This window comes from Ischnura elegans, chromosome 2, assembly GCF_921293095.1.
Source record: "Ischnura elegans chromosome 2, ioIscEleg1.1, whole genome shotgun sequence".
In the NCBI taxonomy this organism is placed as follows: domain Eukaryota; kingdom Metazoa; phylum Arthropoda; class Insecta; order Odonata; family Coenagrionidae; genus Ischnura; species Ischnura elegans.
Genome location: NC_060247.1, coordinates 142567921 through 142582275, shown reverse-complemented (window position 1 = coordinate 142582275; position 14355 = coordinate 142567921). Strand labels below are relative to the sequence as shown.

General features: G+C 40.2%; 1 long non-coding RNA gene across 1 annotated transcript; it reads right to left on the bottom strand.

Moving 5' to 3' along the window:
• Positions 1 to 11684: 11684 nt before the first annotated feature.
• LOC124174174 lies at positions 11685 to 12502 on the bottom strand. The gene is made up of 2 exons (XR_006868892.1): positions 12305 to 12502; positions 11685 to 11834 (listed from the first exon to the last, which is right to left on the bottom strand). It is a non-coding gene; the product is annotated as an uncharacterized LOC124174174 (long non-coding RNA).
• Between the last annotated feature and the right edge of the window lie 1853 nt (positions 12503 to 14355).

The window sequence follows — 14355 nt, the reverse complement described above, 5'->3', positions numbered from 1 at the left end:
ATCTTTCGACATGGTACAACATGACATCTTGCTAAGAAACAAAAACATTGGAAGACTTCATCTGAAGAAAATGACACATAACCTTAGTAAATCTTTCGACATGGTACAACATGACATCTTGCTAAGCTTTATGCAGTTACGGGCACGATACTGAATACCCTATTATGCTTTCTCTTTCTATTAAATAGACAATAACAAACACTGTGCAATAGAAAATTATCTAAAAAAGCAAAGTTGAGTGCGAGGTACTCCAGGGGTCCGTTCTTGATCCCTTTTTATTTATAGTTTATGTAAATAATCTCCCCAACTACCTTAGAAGAGCTCCCATCTTATACACTGATAACACCACATTAATCACATCCAACTAAGATTACAATATTGCATGGCAAACAGCCAATAATATGTTAAGCAGGGCTAGTGAATGGGGCAAAGGCAATGAACTATTCTTAAATGAGAGTAAGACGTTAACATTCACTTTCGCACTAAAAGAAACATTTAACGAAATAGATTCAGTCAGTGTCCTGGGTTTTCACCAAGACCAGGGGCTTTCATGGGATACCCATATCGATAAATATGTAATAAAATCGGTAAAGTTCTATATCTTCTCAGAAAACTAAAGCCTATTGCATCATACAGTTTTGATGAATGTGTATTATGCGTTTTTTTCAAATTCTTATCTGCTACGGAATTATATTGTGGGGCCATGCTCCCAAGGCAAGTAAGGTGCTATTGTTACAAAAGAAAGCCATAAGGACAATATTCAATTTAAAGCATATGGATCACTGCAAGCCTTCAATCCCATCAATCAGGAATTATGACTGTGTATTCTTTATACATATATGAGCTACTAAAATTTGCCAAAGACAACCTTACAAGGACAGAATTTGCTTGAAATTACTATGACAAGCTGCACAAACCATATGATACCACACTAAGCCTTCATTTACTCTAAACGTCCGATAAACAGTATTTTCTACCTGAATGACCCTGATTGTTCGCCACAAACAGATATTTCGAACTTTTCTTTTTACTGAACAGGTTCAAAGTGAACGGTTCATCAAAATGAACAGTTTAGCCCAACTCTACTGCTAAGGATGGCCATTAATCACACAATCAAGCGAGGAGCAATACTCCGGTAAAGTGCCACGGAAAAGTTATTCCGGTAGAGCAGCAGTTTAATTTGACGAGTGGTGCCAAATGTTACGGTCATTGGACACACTCCTTTTGCTTTGTAAAACCTAAATTTCTCGAGAAGCAGGAGTGGCGCCACAGACTTTGACCTAAAACTTTTGAAAGTGACTGTACATCTTTATAACGGGCAAGATTTTAGTTCTAACAAGGCTTATTTGATTGAAGGACCCCTGAAATGTGCATATTTCATGTTCTCACAGCATTGCATCGATCGCATTTTCCGATTCCTGCTTGCGGTCTCCGTGTTTTCGGGTGCTCCCGCACCGCGCTGTGGCGCTGGACGCAACGCCAACGGAAATCGAAAAAAAGATGGTCAAAACCTCAAAAACAATTTTATTTTTCTGAGGAGTTGAAACTTCGAATATTCTCCAATAAATTGCGTTGATTAATTTATTGTTTCCTGTCCCTTCACTTCAATAATACGTGTGAGTTCAGAGCTGAACTTCAGCGATAAACTACCACCCTCAATTTGTTTCTGAAAATTGCCAACTTTATCCTCTAGCAATGGTTTCATGAATCGCTTCGTTTACAAAACTGTTACACCATGTTAATAAATAATTCATGTTCTTATATTTGGAGGGTTTTCAAAGATTTTGTTTTATTAGTGACCATAGATAAATAGCAAATTGGCTGAGGCTGTTTTCAGTCAGTTATTTTACATAAACGCAGGTAAAAAAGGAGAGGCTTTAAGTAAAAAGCGGAAGAGTGAAAAAGTCTTAGCGAGTCATTCTTCACTATCTCTTGGCTACCCTCCACGAATCCTGAGAGGACAAGGCCATTTGGAGAAGACCCCAGATGGTCGTAGGTTGCGCTAGCAACACACCGCCACGCCCAGTCATTCGAATCCAAGCAACGGGGTGCACCTACTGACTGCAAGACCAAGTTCCCTGGGGTGATTTCAAAATCTTTCTCAGATATCAAAAGGCTTTATCTAATAAAATACTAAGTTAAAATTTTGAAAGTTAAGGTAAACACAGATGTTGATCTTGCACATAAACTGAATGTGTGCTTACATCGAGTAAACCAACAAAAGACCGATCGATAAGGAATTCAGTATACTAATGTTCCCTCACTTCCGTTCATGAAGAAAAAACCAAGCATCGATTCCAGGGATATAGGATTGTTTGCATCGATATTTGATCCGTCTCTAGTGAGTTGAATCTAAGATAAATCGGAGGTGCGACATTGAAGATTTCTATGTAACTAGCACCTCACGTCACACTTTTTCTCCACCGCACGATTTAGGAGTCTCCGTTTTTTATGGACTCTGCCTCAAATGCTTTTTGTACCCCAACGATAGGTTTGAAGTTATCTTTACTACCAAGTGTGAAGCAAATTGTGTGCTACTTGGTGTGCATCTGCACTACAATAATAGCATAACTTAATAACAAACCCTCGCGCAACCTCCTGACTAGGTTAAACAACCGTGAATGACCTGAGGATTTCTTAAGTGTATTGGATATTCATATTTTGGCGTCCTTAGGTCAGGCCTTGAGATTCGGTGGACGCGTGAGGTCAATAGAGTGCAAAATGGAAGGGGATGATCTCGGGCGGGGGAGACATATTAATCACCTCGTTGATTGTGCTCCGCTTTGGCGTATCTGAGGGTAGGAGGGTCCCAAAGGGCCCCAGGGGGTCTGCTTCCCTTAAAATGGCCACCGGGCAGCAATCAGACGAGGCCATTACTCTGGGTTGGTGGCTTATTCCAAAGGTATCGTAGCAGTAGCGTCCACTCATGTAAGCTGCTTGATGACGAGGGGCAATTGTTGTGATCTCTATGGCGACCCGCCGCGCCGGCCGGACCTCAAAGATCATCAACGCAACAGGGTCGTTCTCCCATAATCGTATAAAATTATGTCCATGGACTGCCGTAAAATACTAAAACTGTTGAATCAAAACTAAACTGCCGTATTATTTTTTGTGCCCTATTTCTTATTTTAGTGACAAATTAGTGAAGAAAAAATTACATTTCCCAAAATTTAAATTCCACTGACTATGATTCGTCATGTCCGTTGACAGTCCCACATGGATTTTCGAAGAGGTGTTTACTGCATTAACATCTTAATAAATAATTTATTATAAAATCCATCATTAAACAAGTTACAACAATGTTAACATTCCAATATAGTATTTCTGGGTTTCTTTTATTTTTTAATATTTATTATAAATAAAAAACATTTGTCCTACCCAAAAAAGCAATGTCCGTGGACACACAGGAAAAAGGGAAAGTCATTCATAGGAGATGGTGGCAGCCCTGAACAAACAGTATGTATGCCGTCCATAAATGGAGAGCCAAAGGGGAATGAACCTAGATTGTACCAGCGACAAAAATATGGAAAACCACCTCATGGAGTCATATATACCTCTAAGGCAAAGCGACATGATATATTGCTTCGGTATTCCCTGAAAATCAGAGATCGAATGAGGGAAATCAAGTTGACGAAAAATAAAACTTTTTAACGAAAAAAAATATTAATAGGAGGCAGTTTGACATTCATCGCGAGCACTCTGCAATGTGTGAAGGAGAGGAGAGATACATTATTGAGCGATGTGCATTCAAGGCAATGTAATTTAAGCTCCAGGGGGAACTAAGGACGCCGATAAATAAAAATCGCATCTCATGCCGCATTCAAAACAAGAGAAAAAGCGATCCCGCAAGAATAGACATTGGCGCCACGGCAGGTGCTGCTACCGCCTCTCATTAGGTTACAATACGAAAACAAATATTTATAGAAGAGAAACGTTTTTCTGATGGGCTAAAAGAGTAAAATAAATATGTACGAGTCTGACTGAGTCTCTAAATTATTCAATTCAAATTCAAAAAATGTTGAGACCGTGTTCCACTGCAACGCACTGTTCCATAACTTAACGAATTTAAGTATTACGATGAAAAGCACGTTTATTAATAATTTTTCACATAACTCAACCGAATTCTCGATACTCGATTAAGATGCGGCTGGGGCTGGCAATGCAGACGTGGAGTGAATTCAGGAGGACAGGAGACATGGCTCCAGCACGACGACAATCTTAAAGGCTCAAGTGTAAGGGGTGTGCTGGGCATTGTTCGCACTTGGACGGGTGATTTTCTTTGGAGTTTGCCCAGGTTGCTGGAGCTGGTTTCATGATGGTGGGAATGCAGTTCACCGCAACGGACACATCTGGTCGGCACACCGCAAGATTTGTGCGCGTGGCCGAAAGGCTGGCAATTTTTCCATTTTGGAGGTCCGGGAGAAGTCTTGGAAGTTCGAAAAGTGACGCCAAGACCGCACAGATTGGAGATTACTTCATATTTTGACTTTTCCTAGGAAGACTAGTTTTACTTGGAAAAGTGGCAAAAGTCTAGTTGGCGGAGTGTGGAGAATAGTGGCTGGATCTTTCGCGAGAAGCCTGTCTTGTTCACGGCGCAGTGTGCGCAACTGCAAAACTTCTTCAGGAGAAAGAGATTTTTCTTCGGGAGATGAAGAAATATCAGCAGTGTCGGTATCAACAAGAATCCCACGAATCAGTAGAAAAGTTTCTTTGTCTTCAGGCAGTTGCTATGTAAAGCAATCCCATTTTTTATCAGAAAGAGACGCACCAATGCTCTGAAATCCGAAACATTAATTGGCTGGATTTTGATATTCGAGCCCGTCGAGTCGCAAACTGACGGAAATTCACATGCACATCTAATCTCATTGTTCAACTCACTATAGTCTATTCATTTTATGTCTGCGGGTGAGCTTTCGTCAGAGCCCGGACATTCTCGGATGGCTTCGCTGATAGGGGAGGGGTAGTACCGAGAGAGAGAGGAGGAGCGAACATAACGTTGCCAAATGTACATACCCGCCCTACTTTGTCACTGAAAACGAGTGAGTCATAGGTGGCCACAGGTATTTTTTCCCCGGCGCCGAGACTATATACCTACTCGTGTGGAAGGCATTGGGGATAATCCTTTCACAGAAGCCCATGACATTGTCAGCTACCGCGCTGAATGAGGCACCGTTGGTGGAAGGCATACTTAGTCACATGCAAGGAGAACGCGTGAGGTTTGGCAACACTGCTCAACGAGCAGATTCACGATGTTCACTCGGCGGAGGTCGGAGAGCGGCTCACTGAGGCCACGCCTACTGCTTATTGATTGGTAAAGGCAAAGTCACATGTCGAGAAACTTTCCCTCCCCTCATCTCCTCTTGCTTTGGCCACACCAGCTCACCCGCAGAGATAAAATGAACTGAGAATAGTCGACCGATCAGATTGACTCTTCAATAAAACTGGGGGAATCGCAGATTTTCCTCGATTACGTGGAGTTGAGGAACGTGGATGGCGGGTAGCTAGAGGGAGGGTGTGAGGCAGATGAGCTAGGCAGAGGCGAATTGGCAGGCATTGCATGTTGGTCTTTGTCAAGAACGGAGAATTTGTTTGAAAGCGGCATAGGCGTGTGGGCTGAGAGAGATATGTATTCCCAATGCATTTTCTTTTAGTCGGCCCGCAAAAGAGCCGATCGTCCTCTAGGGGCTCTTTCATGACGAAGGTGGAGGCAGGTAAGGCCGGAAAACCAACTATTTGTCGTGCATCGAATGAAACTTTCTCTGACACAGAAATGGTGACAAGTTTCCTATTGGGTGTCGGGTTGTTGGAGGGGATAGGGGATAAATCCAAACTGCGACTTGGCATGTCAAGTGAACAGGGGAAAACTGCGGTCCAAAGAGAATTTTAAAGTTGGCCTCTCACCCACCGTACATTTAAATGGGTTCACAAAAGTCGCCACTCGCGTCACTAACGAACAAATTGATCCGAGTATCACCGTGAAATAAGGTATATAGGTAAAATGAATGTACATTTAGGGGTGTAAACCAAAATGTACATGTACAAATGTATGTATGTTAACCAAAATGTCATTTTGACGTGATCGATCAAGGTCATAACTTTTCAATACTATTCCTCGCAATTACGAACATTTCATTGAATAACATTGGAAAAAAGTGGATCGCATTGCACTCATCACCGCGTCGCGGACATTTTTGAAAGCCGATTAAAAAGCGACCGAAGTGGCGAGACCAGAATTCAGCCTTCCATGAAATGGAATTAGGCCTCCTCTCTGCACTCTCCATGAGCGGAGAACCGATCTCTTGTTATTGACTGCGTTGCATCCAATGGAAACCACACAGGAAGGAACATTTCCGAAGTTTATAAGGATACCCTAAAGTAGGGATGTGTGATTACTCGAAAATTCGAGTCGAGTCGAGTAGTTGGAACTCGACTCGAGATATTCGAGTAGTATTACGAATGTCAAGTCGAGTCGTTTCGGTTACAGAGCTGTCGAGGCCAGTAAGTTCAGAAATTTGCCGACTGGAGGCGCTATATCAAATTTATGTCACAACATCCTATTTGAATTCGATAAGTCAATATAATTCGTTGGCCTAGGAGTTTCAGCTTTTGTATACGTAGCAGTGTATAGTAGTCGACGTGGGTGCCGATTACCCTTTCGTCAGCCGCGGCGTCCGACCGTCTTACGCTTCGGCGGCGTATTCAGAGTAATCGGAGTGGACCACTGCATCACTCATACATCCTTATGCGATACTTTTGTACCCAAACATACTTTCTTCACTCAACCGCCGAGGGAATACGTAAAAATTGTTCTATGGAAAAAATGAAACTCTTACGTTTCGGCGGGCAATGCTTGTTTTTCCTGGTATTTGATGTCAAAAGTGGTGCCATCTTTTAGCCTTTTAGAGCACTAAATACGTCCAATATTCTTGAATGTTGGCCAATGAGCTTGAATGAGGCGTTTAGAATCATTTCCCATCCCAGAAACTAATGACCGTGACGGATTTGGCGGTGGTACCAACTGTGGTAATTTTACTTTCCACCAGCACAACGTAATCCAGTAGATTCATTGCTGTATTTTAGTGCCTTACAATATTGAAAAATGCTTATCGGCACTTATATGGTCTATTTCCGGATCTTAGGCGAATGCTATTCGTTCCATGATCACAGGAGCACTGCGTCTGCGGAATCGCTCAATTTCATTGCGTCGTGCTCCAAGTTGCTGTGTTTGATGTGAATGAACTCGTCGTATTCTCAGCCTATCCGCTTCGTTTCCGGTCACTCCAGAATGCAATGGTGTCATACCAATACGAATATTACCATTAGCTGTCTCTCGTAAGGTGGCTCGTCGCACATGTGATTGAACTCGACAACCTCAGTTTCGTCGTCTTCTCCTCGGCATTGTAAATAATCAAAGAAAAGAAAGTCCTCGCGTCATCTCACTGTCTAATGAGACGCAAATGCTCATCCTTGGAATCCCTTTATTGCGGGTTGTACAAATGAGGCCCCCGCTTAAAATTATTTCGACGCTCAAAACGGGAAAAGGCGGACGCCTGAAGTAGTTGCCGTAAAGGTCTGAGCGAAACGAGGAATGCGCCTGGAGCATTCTTTCTCCAAATTTGACTGAATCTCGTACATCACTTCAAAGGGTCTTCTAAGGCCTTCCTAACGTCTTACTCTAACGATGAGACTTCGCAGAGCACACGATACAATTGCCGTCCGACTCAGTTTTCTTTAAACGCAATAAACGCCACTTTTGAGATATAAAGCATGGCGTGACATCGGTCGAGGTATTTGATTGGCAAATTATCGTATTTTTGAAGAGGAGGTTAGCGATTAGATTCTAATTCGATGGGCTGCTTTATTTCATTTTATCCGCCAGATGGTTTTCAAATCTGTATCAACAACGGCCTAAAATCTCTGCTACTTGTGCAGATTTGGTTTTTGGATACGTATGCTCTGAAAACAGCAGCATTTCGCATGATATTTACAGATTTTGTTAGAAGCACATTTCAAATATATTTCGCATGAAATCAACAATTTCTTTCAGCCAAATATTTCACACGAAAATCACAGCTAACGAGGGAAATGTGAAATGAAATGGTCCCCTTCCGTGCACAAATAGGGATTATGTTAAATGGGGCTCCCGAATCCTTCCGACGAACGCATACGCACAACGACTCCACGCTCGCCGCTACTCACTTATTTCATATGAGCTGTGGTGTGCCCACCTCACCTGAATACAGACGCACCTGCCAAGCAATGCCATCCCACGTAAGACACTGCCTCCAAAAGGCGCCTTTCAGGTGCCTATATCAGGCGCTAGTGCCTTTCGCCTTTTTGAAGGCGCTTTAAGGCTACCCTCACTACGTACCGGGATTTTTTGTTGCGTAAAATAAGGTATTCAATAGCGACGCCATTAATAATGGCGATTTTTGGTGTTTTCCAGTAGATTATTATAGTAAAAACATCGATTTCTATGCTTTCAAAGTATATTTCGCAAATAAATGTTGAATCATTCCAAATGAGTTCCAAAGGTTGAATATTTTTCCCATAGCAGTTTCCAGTGGAAATCAAAAACAGTTCAATATGTGTCACATATAAATTAGAAAAGTGTACAAATGAATTGATGACATGGTAGGACGCTATGATGTCATGAACTGCTGTGTATCTTGTTTCAATTCCAAAGCAGTTCAAAAGCACGTACAAATCAGTGGTCAAAAAGCAGAATGATGACAGTTCCAAATGGTTTACACAACAGAAAATTTTCCCTGAGTGTACATTGACTAACATTCTATGAAAATATAAGTACAAAAAGTGAGTCAAGTAGAAATCACGTGGAAGTCATGTAGAATATTGGCGTTATTGGATGATAAATGGCAATGTATTTCATTCAAATTTGATGCCTGCACTCATTTATCAAACAAGTTCTTTTATCCAGCCGCCAACAGGTGTGTAGTGTAACAACTCAGTTAACCCGCCAATAATAATAGAGGTTTTCGAAAACAATTCAAATGTAAAAAAAACATTCGTCGCCTCAATAACGGCAAAGTGGTTAGGCTGAAATACAAAAATATTAAAGGGACAAAATAAAATATCGAACAACTATACAACATATACATAATTTGGGGTAACTGAGTTGCCCCATACAGTCACAGAAGGGTTAGCGACAGCTCACAACATCAACAGGTTACAGTTTTTTTTGGCCCACCGACAAACTGGAAGAATCCGTACTGAGCACGGTCTTCGAATAATTGGACCTTCGCAAGTGTGCGTAACAATTGACTTGGAAACCAGAAACATATGACACACGAATAGTAAATAAAAACAAATTCGAGAAGTATGTGAAGGTTATGAAGGTTAAAAATATGGCTATAACATTACACAATCACTCAGATGACGAAATTAAAAATGATATTGATAATTAATACATCACAAAATACGTGCAATCGACATGCGCCCGAATTAGGGATCGCTTGAAATAAGTATTTGACTCTCAAATTAGACAAGGAAGAAAATTTTCATTCGCTAGTAGAATATGTTATCAGCCGAAAGTAAATCAATAATAATGACCCTAAAGGGAAAAATATTTTCTCAATGAAATGAATCAAAAGAAAAGTTGACGTTACTTCCCTTGGGCATAATGGAGAAACGCGAATACCGAAGCGCCAACAATTCACCAGCCTCCAACCTTAAGCTTCATTTAATTAGCAATTTAGAGGCTATCGCTAACTTATATCATTCTTAGATCGCCGTAGCGCACACAAAAAGCTTAGAATAATTGCACCATTACTTGCGAATCTGAATCAAAACTCATATCATATCATTCGTCACACGATTGTATACCTTCGTATGCTCACTCAAGATAAACAAATGCCTGCCTGAGGCGACGGCAGCCGTAATACCAACACTGAAAGATTGAATATACACCTAATTATTTCTCTCAACGTATTTTGGATATTAACACATCCCAGTAAACAAATTAAATCTCCATTCCAACAAATATGTTTGGCACGATCACTTCACAATACAGAAAATGTCATCAACCTCACGAAAATGCAATTAGAAATTGAGCGAAGTAGTGCACACTAACCTCAAATATCTACTTTAGAAAACACCGCAATGCACTATTTCACGCACTGAAGTAATCGTAAACTTAAATTTACAAATCGCACTCATACACATGAAGTTAAATTGAAACAATAATCGTAATTATTAAACACGAATAGTTCCATTCAGTGCAAGGCTTAAAATTCGCGAAATACAAACCGACAGGAACTCTGGAAGCCAGAAAGTAATTGGAGCTCACCAAAAAATCATTTTCAACTAAATAAATCAACGACAGAAGATAAATTTGCAATAACTCAGTATATTCTACGCTCTTACCTTTGAGAACAACATCTATTTACAAACAAACGAAATATATGTGGCGCGTAACCAAGGACAATATTAGCAGTAATGCCTCGTTCACATTACGATCGTCCGAGCCGTCGTCGGAACTATCGTGCATTCACATTACGATGGTTGAACCCTGTGCTGCTCTCTAGTGCTGACATCTAAAGTGAACGGGAAATTGATGATTAGCAAAGCTGTTGAGGTTTGCATTGACAAGATGTTACTGTTTTCAACGTGTATTTACCGAATAATTTTTCTTCCGCTCATATTCTTCCTTCCTAGGACAAATCCATGAAAATAATAGAGCTTCACGAGCTTTTCGTCCTTCTCTTGTCGCTTCCGTTTCCGGTCTCCCAGCGCCTAACCATAGTAAAGTGGCAACGTTCGGAACTACGTCAACTATAGTCAGGACTTGCATGCACACGGCTAGTTCGGTCAACTATAGTTAGGACGACGGCTCGGACTATCGTAATGTGAATGAGGCATAAGTGAAGCTCAATTTCTCTGAAGAAGCAGAAGTGGCGCCGCTCAATTTGTTAAGAAACTTTTGGAAACCAGTGTACATATGTATTACTCAGAGTAAGGATTGGGGTAGAGGGCGCTTTCGGGCTGCGCAGTAGCAGATCCTTGTAGTCAACATGGTTACCACGTGACGGTGGGAAGAAGTGCGGGAAATTTAAATCTACCGTAGCACGGGTGGCATGAAGTTACCGTATTACGGTGATACAATGAGGACTAAATAAATACAATCGGGCTCAATTACTTCGAAAAACTCGAAAATAGTAACAAAGACTCTTAGAAAAAGTAATTATTGAATTATATCTACAATTAATTTCCATTTTTCTCTCACATATGATTTAAATTTTCAACTACGAAATTTATGTCGTAAAGCTTTGTTTTTCTTTTGTATGCTTTCAGCATCTAAAATGGTCAACAATTAAATTTTTCAAAAGAATATCAGAAATAGCAAAGTCTAAATTCAAATTTTGCGTAAGATCCCCAACAACTACTTAAGTAAAATATACCTTTTTCTACACTAGGGGCTTACTTTACGACTCGCAGCTCATACATTGCGTCAAGAATAAAACGTTCCAAGATCTGGCTGTATTTATAATATTAAACATGTAATTTATATAATGATAGTAAAATTATTTCACCATGGAAAGTAAAAGAATGCATAGTTTTAATCTATTCCCACTATTACTAGTCTACAGTATTTGCATATCCACCAAAGCATTAAAATAATACATTTTTCAAGTTTAATAGGATTCCTTCTGGACTAAACAATGCACTTGATGTTTTCCACTTTTATTTGGAGATAAATGCATATTTTAATGATAAACTTTTTTGATAAAACACATTTTGGTGCACTTGCTGGGCACGAAATATGCTCCTTTTACATTCCTCATCGATGATTTCCTTCTTCTTCACTTGCAGGAAACCTAAAGAGACACTTTTTATAGTTAATACAAGTCAGCCGTAAGAAATATCTAAGTAAAAGCCCATATTTTAAAGGAATAATCAAAAGGTTAAAATATCCCCATTTCAAGGCGTGTCAAACATTCCAAACACACTACACACAAATTCCATTATAACAGGAATACCGTTGAGGGTAGACACGTAGAGGGTACAGGCTAGAAGGGTACGGAAATTGTATGAACACTGACACTATGAAGAATCAATCTAAAGAAATTATCAATGAAAATGAATTCCACTTCCTTTCGCGAAACATTGTTTACAACTCAATGCATAGCAAAACATTGCCATGCTGACGCTACGGTATTTTAGAAATTAAGGGGAGAAAAGAATCTAAACGCCCCAGATATATTCAGTATAACAAATGAAATACATCGAGAAAGGAAATAATTATCATTCACTCTAAGATCACGGTTTTACTTTAAAAACTACTCACCTTGTCGGAAATTCGTATGTTTGTTTATCTTACGGCGATACGGTATCCAACGTTTCAATGTCACGTGACACCATCTTGACTGCGTGCGCAGTAGCCAAAGCGCACTCTCCCCATCCCTCTGAGCTTCCTTCCCACCGTCACGTGACACCATCTTGACTACATGCGCAGTAGCCAAAGCGCACTCTCCCCCATCCTTACTCTGAGATGTATTACGATTTAATACGTTGCATACGTTCTAGGATAAGGTTGTCATGGAAACCTTGTTTGATTATTATTGGGATTATTATTATGATTGGATTATTCCTATTAACCTCACACGTAATTTTGCTCAAAGTGAACTTATATTATATATTTTAAAGGTTTTTAAGTACACCATCGTCCACTTCATTGAACAAAATTCTTTTGAGGCTGTTCCCACCAAGTGGGTGCACGGTGCTACAAGACTTCAATGAATGGCAATCATTCCTTAAGAATGAGGATGACCATTCTTTTGCGATGAGTTTTAAAAGACAACTTATTTTGACTTGCTAATAGCAAAGTTGCCAGTACTTGTACTGCACTGGCTTTCAGAAATCAATCCACATGATAGGCGTAGCCTTCTCCATTCTTCCCCTAAATCGACCTTTGCACTTTGCTTTTGCATTCCATGAGTACCAAGAGACAATTCGACTTAAATGGTCTATGCATGTGGTATAAAATGGAATGCCTAAAGACCCAAGCGTGATTTCTGAACTAGAAGACCCCTGTACCCCCATGTCCCACAGCCAAACTTGTTCCACTATTATAATTTTTATGCTATCAACTAATTAATCTTTAAATGATGTCAAGTGAAGAAAATTTCAATGTAGGCTGTAAAAACAGCTGGGAGGAGTTTTAACTAAAATAGAGATTCCTTGGCATATTTGTATGTTATACACGCAAATTTTTCAGTTCAATATTGGAGTTCATCATCAATGAAGGTAGTATTTTTAATCAGTCAGTCTTTAAACTTAATTAAACCAGAGATTTGAGTGGCTATCAACAATACAATGGCTTAATTTCACTCATTTTCAGATTGTTCAAGCCAATTATAATCGCACATTTTTGGCTGACCTCAATTATTTATTGACCTTAAAAATACAGAGTACTAAATAAAATGTCAAAAAGGTTGGATAACCAATAAAAACTGTTTTTATGTTGTTTAACTGTACCCCCTTTTCCTATTTATTAATGTATAACGCTGCTATGTATTTCCAATGCAGGTGGATTATTTCAGCAGAGTTGGAGGTGACATCTGTAGTGAAATGTGTAGGCCCCTAATGAGGAAGGTGTTCACTGCAGGGCTCTTTGTTAAATTTAACATTAAAGGCAGTGAAACTGAGAAAGGCTTGAAATCTTCAGGTGGTTGAGCGTAAGTATTTCTATTTAATACTTGGGCTAGTTATTTAATTTTCATATTTACTTTTCGTCTGAAGACTTTCACAGCTTCTTTTATCTATGTTGCTGGTGGTTTTCGGGTATTGCTGTGTAGAAAACATTTTAACTCGACGTTTCACTCCTCCTACTGGGAGCGTTATCAAGAGAATGGAAGGAATTTATACTCGTCCCGAGCTTATATATGTTTTTTTCGCTACCCATTGTTGTGCCGGATTTGAATTTTAGCCGATAGCCGTTGGCCATTATATTGTGCTAGGAACCCTCTCCATATACGGCTGAGGTTATACCCATCCTCCCTATTAAAGTTATTAGGTCTTTTCGCAATCTCGATGGATTCACGTATAAGACGCGGATGGTATTCTTCCGTCTTCGCTAATACCCGTGTAGCGTCAAACATTATTCTATGCCCGGGGCTGGAGGCAAAATGTTCAGCAACAGCTGATGCGTCCCACTGATGTAATTTTAACGCCCTTTCGTGCTCCTTAAGCCTTTGGGAGATTGAACGCTTGCTCTGTCCCACGTAGCTTCTGCCGCAGCAGCAGGGAACCTCATACACTCCCATAGATTGAAGGGGAGGATGGCTATCCTTCGGTGAAGGTAGGATATTCTGAATCTTCTTCACGGTGCAGAAGCGA